Genomic DNA, 15,819 nt, shown 5'->3' with positions numbered 1-15,819 from the left:
GACAGAAATACTACAACAAAAGAAAATTACAGACCAATATCACTGATGAATATAGATGCAAAAATCTTCAACAAAATACTATCAAACTGAATCCAACAATACATTAAAAGGATCATACACCACAATCAAGTGGTATTTATCCCAGGGATGCAAGGATTCCTCAGTATATGCAAATCAAACAGTGTGATACACCATATTAACAAATTGAAGAATAAAAACTATATGATCATCTCAATAGATGCAGAAAAAGCTTTTGACAAAATTCAACACCCATTTATGATAAAAACTCTCCAGAAAGTGGATATAGAGGGAACATACCTCAACATCATAAAGGCCATATATGACAAACCCACAGCAAACATCATTCTCAATGGTGAAAACCTGAAAGCATTTCCTCTAAGATCAGGAACAAGACAAGGATATCCACTCTCGCCACTGTTATTCAACATAGTTTTGGAAGTCCTTGCCATGGCAATCAGAGAAGGAAAAGCAATAAAATGAATCCAAATTGGAAAAGAAGTAAAACTGTCACTGTTTGCAGATGACACGATTCTACACATAGAAAATCCTAAAGATGCTGACAGAAAACTCCTAGAGCTCATCAATGAATTTGGTAAATTTTCAGGATATAAAATTAACACACAGAAATCTCTTGCATTTCTATACACTCACAACAAAAGATCAGAAAGAGAAATTAAGGAAGCAATCCCATCTACCATCACATCAAAAAGAATAAAATACCTAGTTATAAACCTACCTAAGGAGGCAAAAGACCTGTACTCTGAAATCTATGACTCTGATGAAAGAAATCAAAGATGACACAAACAGATCAAAAGATATTCCATGTTCTTGGACTGGAAGAATCAATATTGTCAAAATTACTATACTACCCAAAGCAATCTGCAGACTTAATGCAATTGCTATCAAATTACCAATGCCATTTTTCACAGAATTAGAACAAAAATTTTTGTAATTTGTATGGAAACACAAAAGACCCCAGATAGCCAAAGCAATCTTGAGAAAGAAAAATGAAGCTAGAGGAATCAGGCTCCCCATCTTGAGACTATAATACAAAGCTACAGTAATCAAAGCAGTATGGTACTGGCACAAAAACAGACTTATAGATCAATGGAACAGGGTAGAAATCCCACATGTAAACCTATGCACCTGTGGTCAATTAATCAACAACAAAGGAGGCAAGCCTATACAACGGATAAAAGGTAGTTACTTCAATAAATGGTGCTAGGAAAACTGGACAGCTACATGTAAAAGAATGAAATTAGAACACTCCCTTACACCATACACAAAAATAAACTCAAGATAGATTAAAGACCTAAATGTAATACCAGACACTATAAAACTCTTAGAGGAAAACATAGGAAGAACACTCTTTGATATAAATCACAGCAAGATCTTTTTTGACCCACCTCCTAGAGTAATGAAAATAAAAACAAAAAGAAACACATGTGACCTAATGAAACTTAAAAGTTTTGCACAGCAAAGGAAACCATAAACAAAACGAAAGGACAACCTTCAGAATGGGAGAAAATATTTGCAAATGAAGAAACGGACAAGGGATTAATCTCCAAAATATAAAAACAGCTCATGCAGCTCAATATCAAAAAAACAAACAACCCAATCAATCAAAAAATGGACAGAAGACCTAAATAGACATTTCTCTGAAGAAGACATACAGATGGCCAAAAAACACATGAAAGGCTGCTCAACATCACTAATTATTAGAGAAATGCAAATCAAAACTACAATGAGGTATCACTTCACTCCCGTTAGAATGGGCATCATCAGAAAATCTACAAACAATAAATGCTGGAGGGAGTGTGGAGAAAAGGGAACCCTCTTGCACTGTTGGTGGGAATGTAAATTGATACAGCCACTTTGGAAAAAGGTATGGAGGTTCCTTAAAAAACTAAAAACAAAATTACCGTGTGACCCAGCAATCCCACTACTGGGTATATACACAGAGAAAACCATAATTCAAAAAGACACATGCACCCCAATATTCACTGCAGCACTATTTACAATAGCCAGGTCAGGGAAGCAACCTAAATGCCCATCGACAGACGAATGGATAAAGAAGATATGGTACATATATACAATGGAGTATCACTCAGCCATAAAAAGGAACGAAATTAGGTCATTCGTAGAGACGTGGATAGACCTAGAGACTGTCATACAGAGTGAAGTAAGTCAGAAAGAGAAAAACAAATATTGTATATTAATGCATATATGTGGAATCCAGAAAAATGGTACAGATGAACAGGTTTGCAGGGCAGAAATAGAGACACAGATGTAGAGAACAAACGTATGGACACCAAGGCGGGAAAGTGGCAGGGTGCATTGATGGTGGTGTGATGCATTGGGAGATTGGGACTGACATATATACACTAATATGTATAAAATAGATAACTAATAAGAAACTGCTGTATAAAAATAAATAAATAAAAGGAAAAGAAAAAGAAAAGATAATGATGGGAATACAATAAGAGACATTAACACCCCGCTGACATCAATGGACAGATCTTCCACACAGAAAAATCAATAAGGCAACAGAGATCCTAAATGACACAATAGAACACTTAGGCTTAATTGATATTTTCAGAACATTACATTAAAAAAAAATACCAGAATACACATCCTTTTCAAGTGCATATGGAACATTCTCTATGATTGACCACATACTAGGACACAAAACAATCCTCAACAAATTTATTAGGATAGAAATTATTTCAAGCATCTTTTCTGACCACAATGGGATGAAACTACAAATCAACCACAGAAAGAGAAATGAGAAAACGATTACATGGAGACTAAACAACATGGTGCTAAAAAAACCAATGGGTCAACGATGAAAGCAAAGAGGAAATTTAAAAAATACCTTGAGACAACTGACAATGAAAACACAACCATACAAAATCTATGGGATGCAGAAAAAGCAGTTCTTAGAGGAAAGTTCATAGCAATACAGGCCTTCCTCAAAAACAAGAAAAATCTGACATAAACAACCTAACCTACCACCTAGAAGAATTAGAAAAAGAAGAACAAACAAAACCTAAAGTCAGCAGAAGGAAGGAAATAATAAAGATCAGAGAGGAAATAAATAAAATAGAGATTAAAAAGTAGAAAAAAACAATAAAACCTAAACCTACTTCTTTGAAACCATAAACCAAATCAAGCTTCTGGCCAGGCTTACCAAGAAGAAAAGAGAGAAGACCAAAATAAACAAATAAGAAAATAAGAGAAGAAAAACAACTGATACTGTGAAATATTGTAAAAGAGTACTGTGAACAATTATATGCCAATAAATTGGACAACCTAGAAGAAATGGACAAGTTTCCAAAAAACAGACAGCCCAGCAAAACCAAATCAGGAAGAACAGATGATCTGAACAGACCGATTACTAGAAGTGAAATAGAATCTGTAATAATAATAATAAACTCCCTGCCAACAAAAGTCCAGGACCAGATGGCTTCACTAAGGAATTCTTCCAAACATACAAAGAAGAACTTATACTGATCCTTCTCAAACTCTTCCAAAAGACTGAAGAGGGGGGAACACTCCCAAAATCATTCCATGAAGCCACCATTATCCTGACCCCAAAACCAGACAAAGACAATACCAAAAAAGAAAGTTACAGGTCAATATCTTTGATGAATATAGATGAAAAAATTCTCAATAAAATATTAGCAAACCAAATCCTACAACACATAAAAAAGATCATACACCATGATCAAGTTGGATTTATTCCAGGGTCACAAGGATGGTTCAACATGTGCAATTCAATCAATGTGATACACCACATCAACAAAAGAAATGAAAAAAAACACATGATCATCTCAAAAGATTCAGAGAAAGCATTTGACAAAATTCAACATTCATTCATGATAAAAACTCACCGAAGTGGGTACAGAGAGTACATATCTCAACATAATAAAAGCCATTTATGAGAAACCCACAGCCAACATAATATTCAACGGTAAAAACCTGAAAGCCTTCCCACTAAATTCCAGAATAAGACAAGGATGGTCACTCTCACCATTTCTATTCAATATAGTATTGGAATCCTAGCCACAGCAATCAGACAAGAAAAAGAAATAAAAGATATCCAATTTGGAAGAGAAAGGTGAAATTATCATTATATGCAGATGACATAATACTGTATATAGAAAACCCTGAAGACTCCACAGAAAAACTACTAGAACTGATAAATGAATTCAGCAAGGTAGCAAGATACAAGATTAACATACAGATCTGTTGCATTTCTTTACACTAACAATGAAATATCAGAAAAGGAAAGTAAAAAAACAATCCCTTTTAAAATCACATTTAGAAAAACCTTAGGAATAAACCTGACCAAGGAAGTGAAAGACTCATATGCTGAGAACTATAGAACATTGATATAGGAAACTGAAGATAATTCAAAGAAATGGAAAGATATCCCATGCCCTGGGATTGGAATAATTAATATTGTTAAAATGGCCATACTACCCAAAGCAAACTACACATTTAATGTGATCCATATCAAATTACCCATGATATTTTTCACTATAACAAGGACAAATAATCCTAAAATTTATATGGAACCACAAAAGACCCAGAATTGCCAAAGCAGTCATGAGGAAAAAGAACAAAGCTGGAGGCATAACCCTCCCAGACTTCAGACAATACTACAAACCAAAATAAATCAAAACAGCATGCAACTGGCACAAAAACAGACATATGGAGCAGTGGAACAGAATAGAGAGCCCAGAAATAAACCCAAACACCTACAATCAATTAGTCTTTGACAAAGGAGGCTACAATATACAATGGAGAAAAGACACTCTCTTCAGCAAATGGTATTGGGAAAGCTGGACAGCCACATATAAATCAATGAAGTTAAAACACACCCTCACACCATACACAAAAATAAACTCAAAATGGCTTAAAGACTTAAATATAAGACATCGCACCATAAAACTCCAAGAAGAGAAGATAGGCAAAACATTCTCTGACATAAATCATACCAATGCTTTCATAGTCAATCTCCCAAGGCAATAGAAATAAAAGCAAAAATAAACAAATGGGAACTAATCCAATTTATAAGCTTTTGCACAGCAAAGGAAACCATAAGCAAACCAAAAAGACAACCTATGGACTGGGAGAAAATATTTCCAAATGATGCAACTGACAAGGGCTTAATTTCCAAAATATACAAACAGCTCATAAAACTCAATAACAAAATGGGCAGAAGACCTAAATAGACATTTCTCCAAAGAAGGCAAACAGATTGCTAATAGGCACATGAAAAGATGCTCAACATCACTAATTATTAGAGAAATGCAAATCAAAATTACAATGAGGTACCATCTCACACCAGTCGGGATGGCCATCATTAAAAAGTCTACAAATAACAAATGCTGAAGAGGATGTGGAGAAAAGGGAACCCTCTCTCACTGTTGGTGGAAATGTAAGTTGGTGTGGCCACTATGGAAAACTGTAAGGAGGATCCTTAAAAACTAAAAACACTGTTACCATATGATCCAGTGACCCCACTCCCAGGAATATATCCAGAGAAAACTATAATTTGAAAAGATACATGCACCCTAAAGTTCACAGCAGTACTATTTACAATAGCCAAGACATGGAAGCAACCTAAAGGTACATTGACAGATGAATGGATAAAGAAGATGTAGTAGATATACACAATGGAATATTACTCAGCCATAAAAAAGAATGAAATAATGCCATTTGCAGCAACATGGATGGACCTAGAGATTATCATACTAAATGAAGTAAGTCAGAAAGGGAAAGTCAAATAACATATTATATCACTTATATATGGAATCTAAGATATGACACAAATTAACTTATTTAGAAAAGAGAAATAGGCTCATGGACATAGAAAACAAACTTATGGTGGTTACCAAAGGGGAAAGGGGGTGGGGGACGGATAAATTAGGAATTTTGGATTAGCAGACACAAACTATAAATAAAGCAGAAACATAGATTAAAAATAAGGTTGTACTGTATAGTACAGGGAACATTATTCAATCTCCTGTTATAAACCATAATTGAAAAGAATATGAAAAAGAATATATAACACTGAATCACTGTGCTGTACACCAGAAACTAATATAACATTGTATGTCAACTATACTTCAATTGAAAATAAAAGAAAAAAGAAAAAAATCAGAAAATAAAACTTTTACCTTGGACTTTAAAGCTTTGCCATAAGCTATTTAGCAAATTTCTAAGAATGTTCCTAAATGTTCCTCAGAGAATGTGGAGCCCACAGTGTGAAAAGGGGCTGGGCCATGATTTTTTTTTTTTTGGTAATTCCTTATGTTTTCCTCTGATGATTCCTTTCTTTCCTGAGCCTATTTAGAAGAACACTCACAACACTGCCTCTATAAAGACTTATTCCTCTCCCAGCAAAGGTAACCCAACAGTCTCTCATACCTGCTGGCTTCCCCAGTTTGGAAGTATCCTTCCCACTTCCCCTAGGCCACTGGAAAGGCCCCAAGCCTGGGATCTAATCCCAGCCTTGTCACTAAGTGGCTGAGTGGCTTTGGCTGGCCCCAGTCTCTGTGAGCCTGCTGACCCTCATCTGTAAGAGGGGGCACTACAGTTAGATGATCTCTGAGGTCCCTGCTGACCTGGCCCCTCCCCCTCCTCATCAAGTAAACAGAACATAAACTTTAATAGGAGGACATCCCTGCAAAATGTTCTCTCCTTCCTACAACAGGCTGCTTCTATATATGCCTGTTTTATACTAAGCACTTCTTTTCCTGGGAAATCACAAAAGCCATCCTTTTCCTCCAAAGTGAATTGGAGAGTGAACTGGCCCCTGAAGAGGGAGTGGTAGGATCCGGCCACCCGGTGTGCAGTGGCTTTGAGCAGAGATATGATCACGGGAGGTGGTGGGAAGCTTTTCCTCTAACCTGGTGGCCCCACTTGCTCCTCCAGACCTCAGCGTGTCCCCTCAGCTCCTCCTCGTGACAGGCTCTCAGCGTGCCCCTGTCTTCTGTCACCACTCAGCACTCTCTCCAGCCTCAGTTAGCCACCAGCAGGGCCTGATAATGGACTCTTACTTTGATTGTGCTATTTTGGCCTCCAGGTGAAACCGCTAAGAGCTCTGCCATGCACTCCAGTCCTGTGACCCTTGCCTTCCAGGAGCCATGCAAGAAGCGAAGCCACCAGAGGTCCTTAAAACTGCAGGGAGGATGGGCCTGCCCCCCTTCTTCATAGCTCCCTGTCTGCTGAGGAGGATCTGGGCCCCACTCCTCCACACCTGCTAAAGGGTCTGGAAGGAGTCAGAGATGTGGCCTGGTGGGGCAGGGCGAAAGGCAGAGGGCCTCTCCTGCAGTTGAGGAATAACCAGCCAAGGTCCACCGGGCCCAGCACTAAGCAAAACAGGCATAGTTGGTAGAGGACCTTGTGGCACTGCTTCTGAACGCCCCAGGGGCTTGGGAACCAGCAACAGCACATTTCTCGCCTCATCCTCCGAGGGTCAACTCAGGGGAAATAGGACCTGCTTCCTAGCCATGGAGCATGTGGTCCCCACGCTGGAGCTCCAAGGCAGATCGAAAAGCTCAGGACTGAGCAGCGGTGCCCTACAGGACAGTGTTGGCAGGGGCCCGACGACCTGACCTGGGGCCAGCGCAGCTGGGTCACAGTCAGGCTGGGCGTCGGTCTACACTGCAGCACCTGAGTTCTTTGAATCCACGTGGTGAGAGCAGTGACTCCCAGATGCCATCTCGTGCTTAGCCTAGACCTCCTATTTCTATTCTTTTATGATCTCCAAAATGTGTGCTGATGTCTCTCTAAGTATGCTGTCTTGTTTTGTCATCCTAACTTCACTGTGATTTGGGGACTAATGGCCACACCAAGCACATTGGAAGTCTTGTGTAAAGCAAACCAGTGATCATTTTTAAGTGACATGTGTGAGGTTCCCAGTTGTGCTAAAGCCTAATCTGTGTCTTCACAGTGCTTAGAATGTGCTTATGTGTGTATAAATGTATAATATATATTTATATGTGTTGCTATAGTGATATGTTAAAGGCCAACATAACTGACGGACAGGGTCAGTGTGAGGAAATGAAAGTCTTTCTGGTGGCTATTAAAGGGAAATGTATATAAAGAAATAGAAAGTTTTCACTGCCTGTTTTGTTTCCCATTTCTGCACCAGTCCTTAAACTGAGCGGGTGAGAATAGGAAAGACAAACTGGCACTAAGAGCTCACCTCACCGTCTAGTGCTTGAAGTCTAAGTTTAAAAGAATGATTGGGCTTCCCTGGTGGAGCAGTGGTTGAGAATCTGCCTGCCGATGCAGGGGACACGGGTTCGTGCCCCGGTCCGGGAGGATCCCACATGCCGCGGAGCTGCTGGGCCCATGAGCCATGGCCACTGAGCCTGTGTGTCGGGACCCTGTGCTCCGCAGCGGGAGAGGCCACAACAGTGAGAGGCCCGCGTACCACAAAAAAAAAAAAAAGAATGATTTACTCTCCTGTCATTTTGTAAAAATCTCCAGTCTAAAAATATAACAGGGTAGTTCTTACATTTAGAGTGTCTTAGAATCAGCTGTGGAGATTATAGAAGTTACTTCTTGGGCTCCAATCCCAAGAGATTTCATTGGGGTGGGGCCCTAGAGTCTACATATTTCACATAAACACAAGCAGATGTTTCTGATGCAGGTGGGCTACAGATCACAGTTTAAAACACATTGCTCGATAACACTGAATCAAAATTATAAATACATTTCTTTTCCTTTAATTAAGAAGCTTTAATTGAAAAGTGTTTAAGTCACACCATAAATGTTGACATAATGATCTTAAGATCTGCCTTTGGGAAAAGACCTTAGTTATGTTCTTTTGCATTCCAGAATTAAAATAAAATTTTCACTCCACAATTATACCCTAGAGGTAATAATAAATTAAAACAAACAACAACACAAACAAAAAATTCAACCATGATCACAAACCACAAAAAACAATAACAAACATATCCATCAACAGACTCAGGTCTGAGATAGACACATGCCCCACTTTCATAGTAGATGGAGTGACCTCAACTTCTGCTTTTATACTTGGTTGTTTAAGCATTTTCCATAAGTGCCTTTGGCTGTCAATAAAGAGGAACTCACTGACAGAATCAGCAGAATGGATGAAAAGTCGGCCAAACTATGAAGTATTACTTAAAGACAAAATAGGAAAATTTGAGGGCCTCTTGCTCTGCAGTTATTCAAGCATCCCAGCAATTCTTCCTAAATCCAATGGAGAACTCAAATATTGCTTCTAAGAACTTCATTTTATGGACATAACATTTATGAAAGTAACAACATGAATCATACAGATCTCAGAGCTGATCAGGATCAAGTCACAAATTACTTATGGGGAAAATTCCCAGTAGCCATTCTTGTGTTTCACCCTTTGAAATGCAGTTATTTACCCTATTTAAAAAGTTGCAAAAAATGTATCTTTGGAATGGAAGATTCTCCAATATTTAACTTTTCATAAATTACATTCTTTTCCTCTATATGTCACAAACAGAACTCATTCTTAAAAATAAAATCAACCTGCATGACCACCAATGTCTTCCAATTTGCCATAATTAAAATGAGAACCATGTCGGGTCCTGTGCAGGAAATAGGGTGAGAGCCCTTTAGGAAAAAAATGGAAAGGAAGAAAGACGGCAGGTACCTAATGTAATGCTTCAAACATGTACAAACATCTCTTTTTAAAATAAATTTATTTTATTTATTTATTTTACTTATTTATTTTTGGCTGCGTTGGGTCTTCGTTGCTGCGTGCGGGCTTTCTCTAGTTGTGGCGAGTGAGGGCTACTCTTCATTGCGGTGCGAGGACTTCTCATTGCGGTGGCTTCTCTTGTTGCAGAGCATGGGCTCTAGGCACATGGGCTTCAGTAGTTGTGGCTCGCGGGCTCTATAGCACAGGCTCATTAGTTGTGGCACACGAACTTAGTTGCTCCGCAGCATGTGGGATCTTCCCGGACCAGGGCTCGAACCCGTGTCCCCTGCATTGGCAGGCAGATTCTTAACCACTGTGCCACCAGGGAAGCAAACATGTACAAATATCTCTTGATCTGTCAACCTAAGACAGGCAAACAACCTGCAGAATTTATACAGGGTTTATTATATCCCCCAGATATTATTACTGCTAAAGTGAATATGCTAGACACTTACTGAATTGGTTTTCTATTTTTGCTGTAACAAGTGACCATAACTTTAGTGTTTTAAAAGAACACACTTTTATTATATTACACTTCTGTAGGATAGGCGTCCAACAAAGATCTCACTGGACTAAAATCAAGGGGTCAAGAGAACTTCCTTACCTTCTGGAGGCTGTAAGGGATAATCCCTTTCCTTGCTTTCCTAAACAGTTTTTAGAGGCCTCCCACATTCCTTGGCTTTTGACCCCTTCCTACAACTTCAAAACCAGAACAGCAGGTAGAGTCCTTCTAATTTCACACCATTTTGACCTTTTCTGCCTCTCAATTCTAAGGCCCCATGTAATTTCATGGGGCCCACCCGAATGGTCCAAGATAATCTCATCACAAGGTCTTTAGCCTAACCACATCTGCAAAGTTGCCTTTCCTATGTAGTGTAATATAAGAACAGGTGGGGGAATTACAGCAGGCACATCCTGGGGGAGACAGTATTATTTTGCTGGTCACAAAACTATTAACTCAGATGCCAACTAATATTGGAACTATGAAAAAAAGAACTTCTCTAATTTCAACAAAGTTTAGTTAAAATAAGACACTACCTGAAGGCACAATCTAGACCAGTGAATCAAGATAAAGTCAGCTTAGAACCCTAGAATTGCTTCACTGCTGTCCATAAAATTGCACAAGCACTAGTCTCTTTAGATCTTTTTTTTTTCCCCCAAAATGTGGCCTTTTCCCCCCTCCAAGGCTGACTCTGATGGTAGAAATTTCATCCGAGACAAAGAGTGCGTGGTGGAGGAGGTGAAGGTGGTGGTGGAGTCGGTGCACCTGGGACCCCCACTAAGTTCTAACTATGAACTTTCAGCTGGTCTCCGTGGAACAGATGGGAGGGTTTTCTCAGACCTATCCTTGCGTAAACAGAGGGATCCTTGTGTGCCTTTGCCAGGCGGCCAGGAAGGGGAGCCACAGTCCTTCCCTTGGAACTTGCCTTGTAAAGAAGGCAGGCACCAAGATATTAACTTGTCTGTTATCTTGTGGACCAGATGTCGGCAATCCATGTCCAGAGGTTCCTGACTTTTGGTCACACATCCCCGGGGTCAGCCTAAGGCCCGCGCTGCCTGCGTTGGCCGTGGAGGATGAGCTCCTGAGGCAGAGCCATCTTGCTATGTCTCCTCCAAACCAGGTTCTGACCAGAGAGAAATGTATTCGAGTTTTTCAGGCTGGTGGAGAATACTCCCTCATCGTCCTCTCAGACTGGGGCAGCCCCTTCCCATGTTGGCTGCTTTGTCGGGGGAAGGGATGGGGAGGATGGAAGCAAGAGGAGCAGGGACGAGGAGGAGGAGTGGGAACAAAATAGGCCTGGGGAGAAGATAGGGGAGGATGGGAGGAAGGAGAAGGCGGAAGCTGAGGAAGAATAAGGAGGACGATGACCAGAGCGTGAGTGCCATGCAGGTTCTAGCCTCTGGTCCCAGAATGGCAGCTGCCCTCTCTTGAGCTTCCCCTGACCTCATGCTGGACACACACACACCCCAGCCTCCTCTCTCATCCTCCAGACTCCTTTACTCCCACAAGAGCAGCCTCCTATGCCCTGATTCTGGGGATTCTTTCCTTTTTCCCTAGGTTTCCCCAGAGCTAGGCACAGATTCCTCACCAGCAGCCAAACCCTGGTCTGTGATTCTGGAGAGTCCAAAGCACGGAAATCTCCCATGAGAAAAGGAAATGCAGGCCACATGGGGTCATGGGGGCACTCTGCAGAATCTCAGTCCAGCTGTCCAAGTCATGCTAGGTTGAAATTTGGGAAGATGTCAAACTCGTTCAAAAGAAACTCTAAGGAAATCCTTGGTGCGGGTCATTGCTACATGTAGCAAATTATGCTATTGAAATCCTAAACCAGGCGATCAATCCTCATTCCAAAGTCACAGATCAGCCTTAAGAAGGGCAAAGCAGGTGGTGAGTGCTAATTACAGGAAATGAACAAAACTGGGGCAGATCCCAGAAATGACCACATAGGAGAAGCTGCTTAGGCCAATGGCTAAGTAACCATCTGTATTAGTCAGCTTGGGTTTCCAGAAAAAAATACTATAGACCGGGTGGCTTAACCAGAAATCTGTTTTCACACATTCTGGAGACTGGAAGTCCAAGATCAAGACTGGAAGTTCCTGCCAATTCAGTTTCTGCTGTGAGCTCTCTTCCTGGCTTGTAGATAGCAGATGCCTCGCTGGGTCCTCACATGGCCTTTTCTCCTTGCTTGAGCTGGGATAGGGCAGGAGCCCAAGCTCTCTTCATTTAAGGACATTAATCCTGTCAGATCAGGGCTCCAAGCTTATGACCTCATTTAATCTTAATTACTTCCTTAAAGGCTCCTTCTCCAAATACAGTCCCACAGGGATTAGCGTTCAAGATATGAATTTGGGGGGCAGGTGGTGGAACACATACATTCAGTTCCTAACACCCTCTCCAGCCTCCTCCTCCCATGAAGGCATTTGCAGCTCTCAGCTCTGGTCCCTGGGAACTTCCCAGGCACTGGGTCCTCAGATTCCTCTCCCCACAGACTTTCTCCTTCTCTCTCTCTGACTCAGATGCCTCAACATGGGGCGCAGCTGTTGACTGGCTGACACTCAAAGGCAGTGGACTGAGTTGCTTTCACCTGGCTGACTTTCAGAAGAGAGGGGCCACCACCGACTGATATGTTTGCAGAAATGTGTTCACTGAGGAGACTGGCTGTGGTGGCAGAATAATGCTTCCCCAGAGATGTCCACATCCTGGTCCCTGGAATTTGTGAACATGTTACTTGACATGGCAAAAGAGACTTTGCAGGTGTGATTAAATTAAGGACCTTGACATCGGGGTCAGGGGGGGATTATCCTGGTGGGTCCAATGGAATCACAAGGGTAAATATAAGTGAAAGAGGGAGGAAGGAGAGTTGGTGTTAGAATAATGTGCTGTGAGAACAACTTGATCAGCCGTGACTGGCTCTGAAGATGGAAGGGGGCTATGAGAGTAGAATGTGAGCATCTTCTAGACGCTGGAAAAGGCAAAGAAAGAGATCCTTCCTTAGAGCCTCCAGAAAGAACCTCAATTCCACTGTCACAATTTTAGCACAGTGAGGTGCATCTTGGACTTCTGACCTCCAGAACCATAAGATAATAAATGCGTGTTTTTGCAAGCCTCTAACTGTGTGGTAGTGTGTTACAGTAGCAACAGGAAACTCCGACATTGGACATTGGTGGATAGAGAGGATTTAGAACCAGTTTTGGTGGCTATTTCTTACCATGGCTTTAGACCAATTACCCCCAGAAATATGAACTTTCAAACTTTTCAATTCTCAGTGGAGATAATGTAAATAATACTGGATGATGTACCCACCATCCCTGTATAAGAGGCTGAAACCCTCACCCTGTGCTCAGGGATAAACATCTAGTATGCTCCAAGGTGGGGTTGTGCACGCGTGTATATTTGAGGCAGGGTTGCAGTGGCTTGGGCACTGGATTTATAATGTTATCCACAGGGCTGGCTGCAGGGTGCTGGGTACAGGGGGGGTCTTTTGCCATATCTAAGCTATCTAGTATCTGAGCCCCCTTTGTATGAGAAACTTCCCACATTCTGAAACTTTTAAGGATCACGCACTTGCTGTCTTAGTTTTCCTAGGGGCTAAGATGTGGGTCTATTACCAAGAGCTGGCAAACCCCATCAGCAACAACTACTCCAGCATTTGACAAGAGTTGAGAGACACAAGGAGTAGACCCCGGGAAAATTTTTTCTGTCCCCTGCAACAGAAGAATCTCCCTACCTCAAGTTTAACACCGACCAGGTGCAGCAGAAGTCATGGAACCATTGGAGGTGTCTAGTGTCCAGGGCCAGTAGTGTCACAGGTGCAAAGCTACAGGGTCTATCACTCAGCAGGGGGCACTAGTGTCCTTCCCATTTGGTCTGTGTGCTCCCTTCCATTGGCCTTTCTTATTCCTCCCTGTTTGTACAGTCTGGTTCTCCAGTTTGCTGGAGATTCTCTGAGCTATTACTATCCCTGGAATAAAGCATATTTCAGATGAAATGAGCTACAGTTTATTTCTGATGGCTGCAGAGAAAGAAAGGAGGGGAAAGGGGGAAAGCAGGGGAAGAAAGGAAGCTTCTTCCTGGAAGTTAGCTGGGTGCTGACTTCCTTTATTGTCGGCTCCAAGATTCTCCGGAAGAGTCAACTTCCCCTTAAGCCAAAAGCACCCTCAAGGATCAAGTTACTCCACTCCTTGCTGTCCGGTCTGAAAACAAAAGTTGGCTGCTTTCTGCAGTCTCCCCCCTCCCTGCCCTCAGGTCTAACCCAGTCTTACCCAGTAAAAGAAAACCAACCAACCAACCAACCTCACTCTTCAAGCAAACACGTCATCTTTCTATCCCTTATCTTGGTCATCAACTTCTTTTTCAGAATCTTCATTTCTTGTATTCTGTATGGTGGGGAAAGGAAAAACATGGTCCCTGGGATACCACGAGATTGAAATAGGAAAGACGTGCACAGAAAATACACCGAGTAGCACTCTGAGATGTAACCCTGAATCTGTTTGTTTATACACAAGACATACACATAAATATATACTTTTATCCATTGTTTTACAACTTCTTTACTATTAAAAAATTTTTGGATCAGCGTAACACACGATCCCAGAATTCCTTTCCCCGGCGTGTAACGCAGGACAAAAGGTAAGAGAACTCGAGGAGACGGGCAAAATCCGGCTGTATCTCAGATAAAGGATAAGAGGCGTATTACCTCCTTTTGGTGGGCTCCCGAAGTGGGCGGACATGATGACGTCACTTTCCTTTCAGCAGCCGGCCCGCCCACTGGCCATCTCGGCTGGGCGGGGACAGGGCGGGGATTGGAGGAGAGGAGCCGCCTTAGAGGTCAGGAATGGGGCTTGGCCTATGTAAATCTTCCAGCGTATGGGTACAATTCCTTGCGAACCACTTCCCGGGCTGCGGAATTTTCCAGAGAAGTTGCTTGGATTTTATTAGCAGAGTCGTTTGGAGGGGCTGAGAGGCGTGGAAGAGGAGGGGGTGCGGAGGGTGGGTGGGGAGCGTGTGTGTACAGTGTAGGAGTCTAAGGCTGTACGGGGGGGCGGGGAAAGCGAGTCATACTTACCTGGCAGGGGAAATACCATGATCATGAAGGTGGTTTTCCCAGGGTGAGGCTCGCTCATTGCACTGCGAGTGTGCTGGCCCCTGCGATTTTTCCAAATAGGAAAAACTCGACTGCGTAATTTGTGGTAGTGGGGGACTGCGTGCGCGCTTTCCCCCAGTATGAGAAGTTCAATAACAGAGCTGGTCAGTTAAGTTGGACGAAAGTTGTGCGAACGTTCGAGGTTGCGTTTTTGTGGTAGTGTAGATGCAGGAAATGCAGATTCGAACTGTACGAGAGTTTTTACATGTTGCAGAACAATCGCGCCTGGCAGCCGCGTCAGACAGCTATACGTGCTGAGTTTGCGCTTCTGAAATCTGTACTTCCTATTAAGAAACGCTGTAACTGTGAGGAAATTCTCGCTCATAGCAGCTAGGGAAAGCCCACACGCAGAAACGGAAATCCAGCACAGCCAAAAGTACAGTTTTTAGATCGGCAGTACGCACCCCCACTTCTTATGTATGGTGGACT

The 15,819-nt window shown here is 41.9% G+C and overlaps 1 long non-coding RNA gene and 1 other non-coding gene across 2 annotated transcripts; one reads left to right on the top strand and one right to left on the bottom strand.

The window, feature by feature from the left end:
* Positions 1 to 9,784: 9,784 nt before the first annotated feature.
* LOC114486006 (uncharacterized) lies at positions 9,785 to 15,029 on the bottom strand. The gene is made up of 3 exons (XR_003679247.2): positions 14,944 to 15,029; positions 14,541 to 14,623; positions 9,785 to 10,031 (listed from the first exon to the last, which is right to left on the bottom strand). It is a non-coding gene; the product is annotated as an uncharacterized lncRNA (long non-coding RNA).
* A 275-nt stretch (positions 15,030 to 15,304) lies between these two features.
* LOC112063888 (U1 spliceosomal RNA) lies at positions 15,305 to 15,468 on the top strand. Its single transcript, XR_002891236.1, has one exon. It is a non-coding gene; the product is annotated as a U1 spliceosomal RNA (small nuclear RNA).
* The last annotated feature ends 351 nt before the right edge of the window (positions 15,469 to 15,819 follow it).

The sequence above is a fragment of the Physeter macrocephalus genome, chromosome 4 (genome assembly GCF_002837175.3).
Source record: "Physeter macrocephalus isolate SW-GA chromosome 4, ASM283717v5, whole genome shotgun sequence".
NCBI classification, from domain to species: domain Eukaryota; kingdom Metazoa; phylum Chordata; class Mammalia; order Artiodactyla; family Physeteridae; genus Physeter; species Physeter macrocephalus.
The sequence above is the reverse complement of the archived record's forward strand: the minus strand, read 5'-3'. Positions and strand labels throughout refer to the sequence as shown.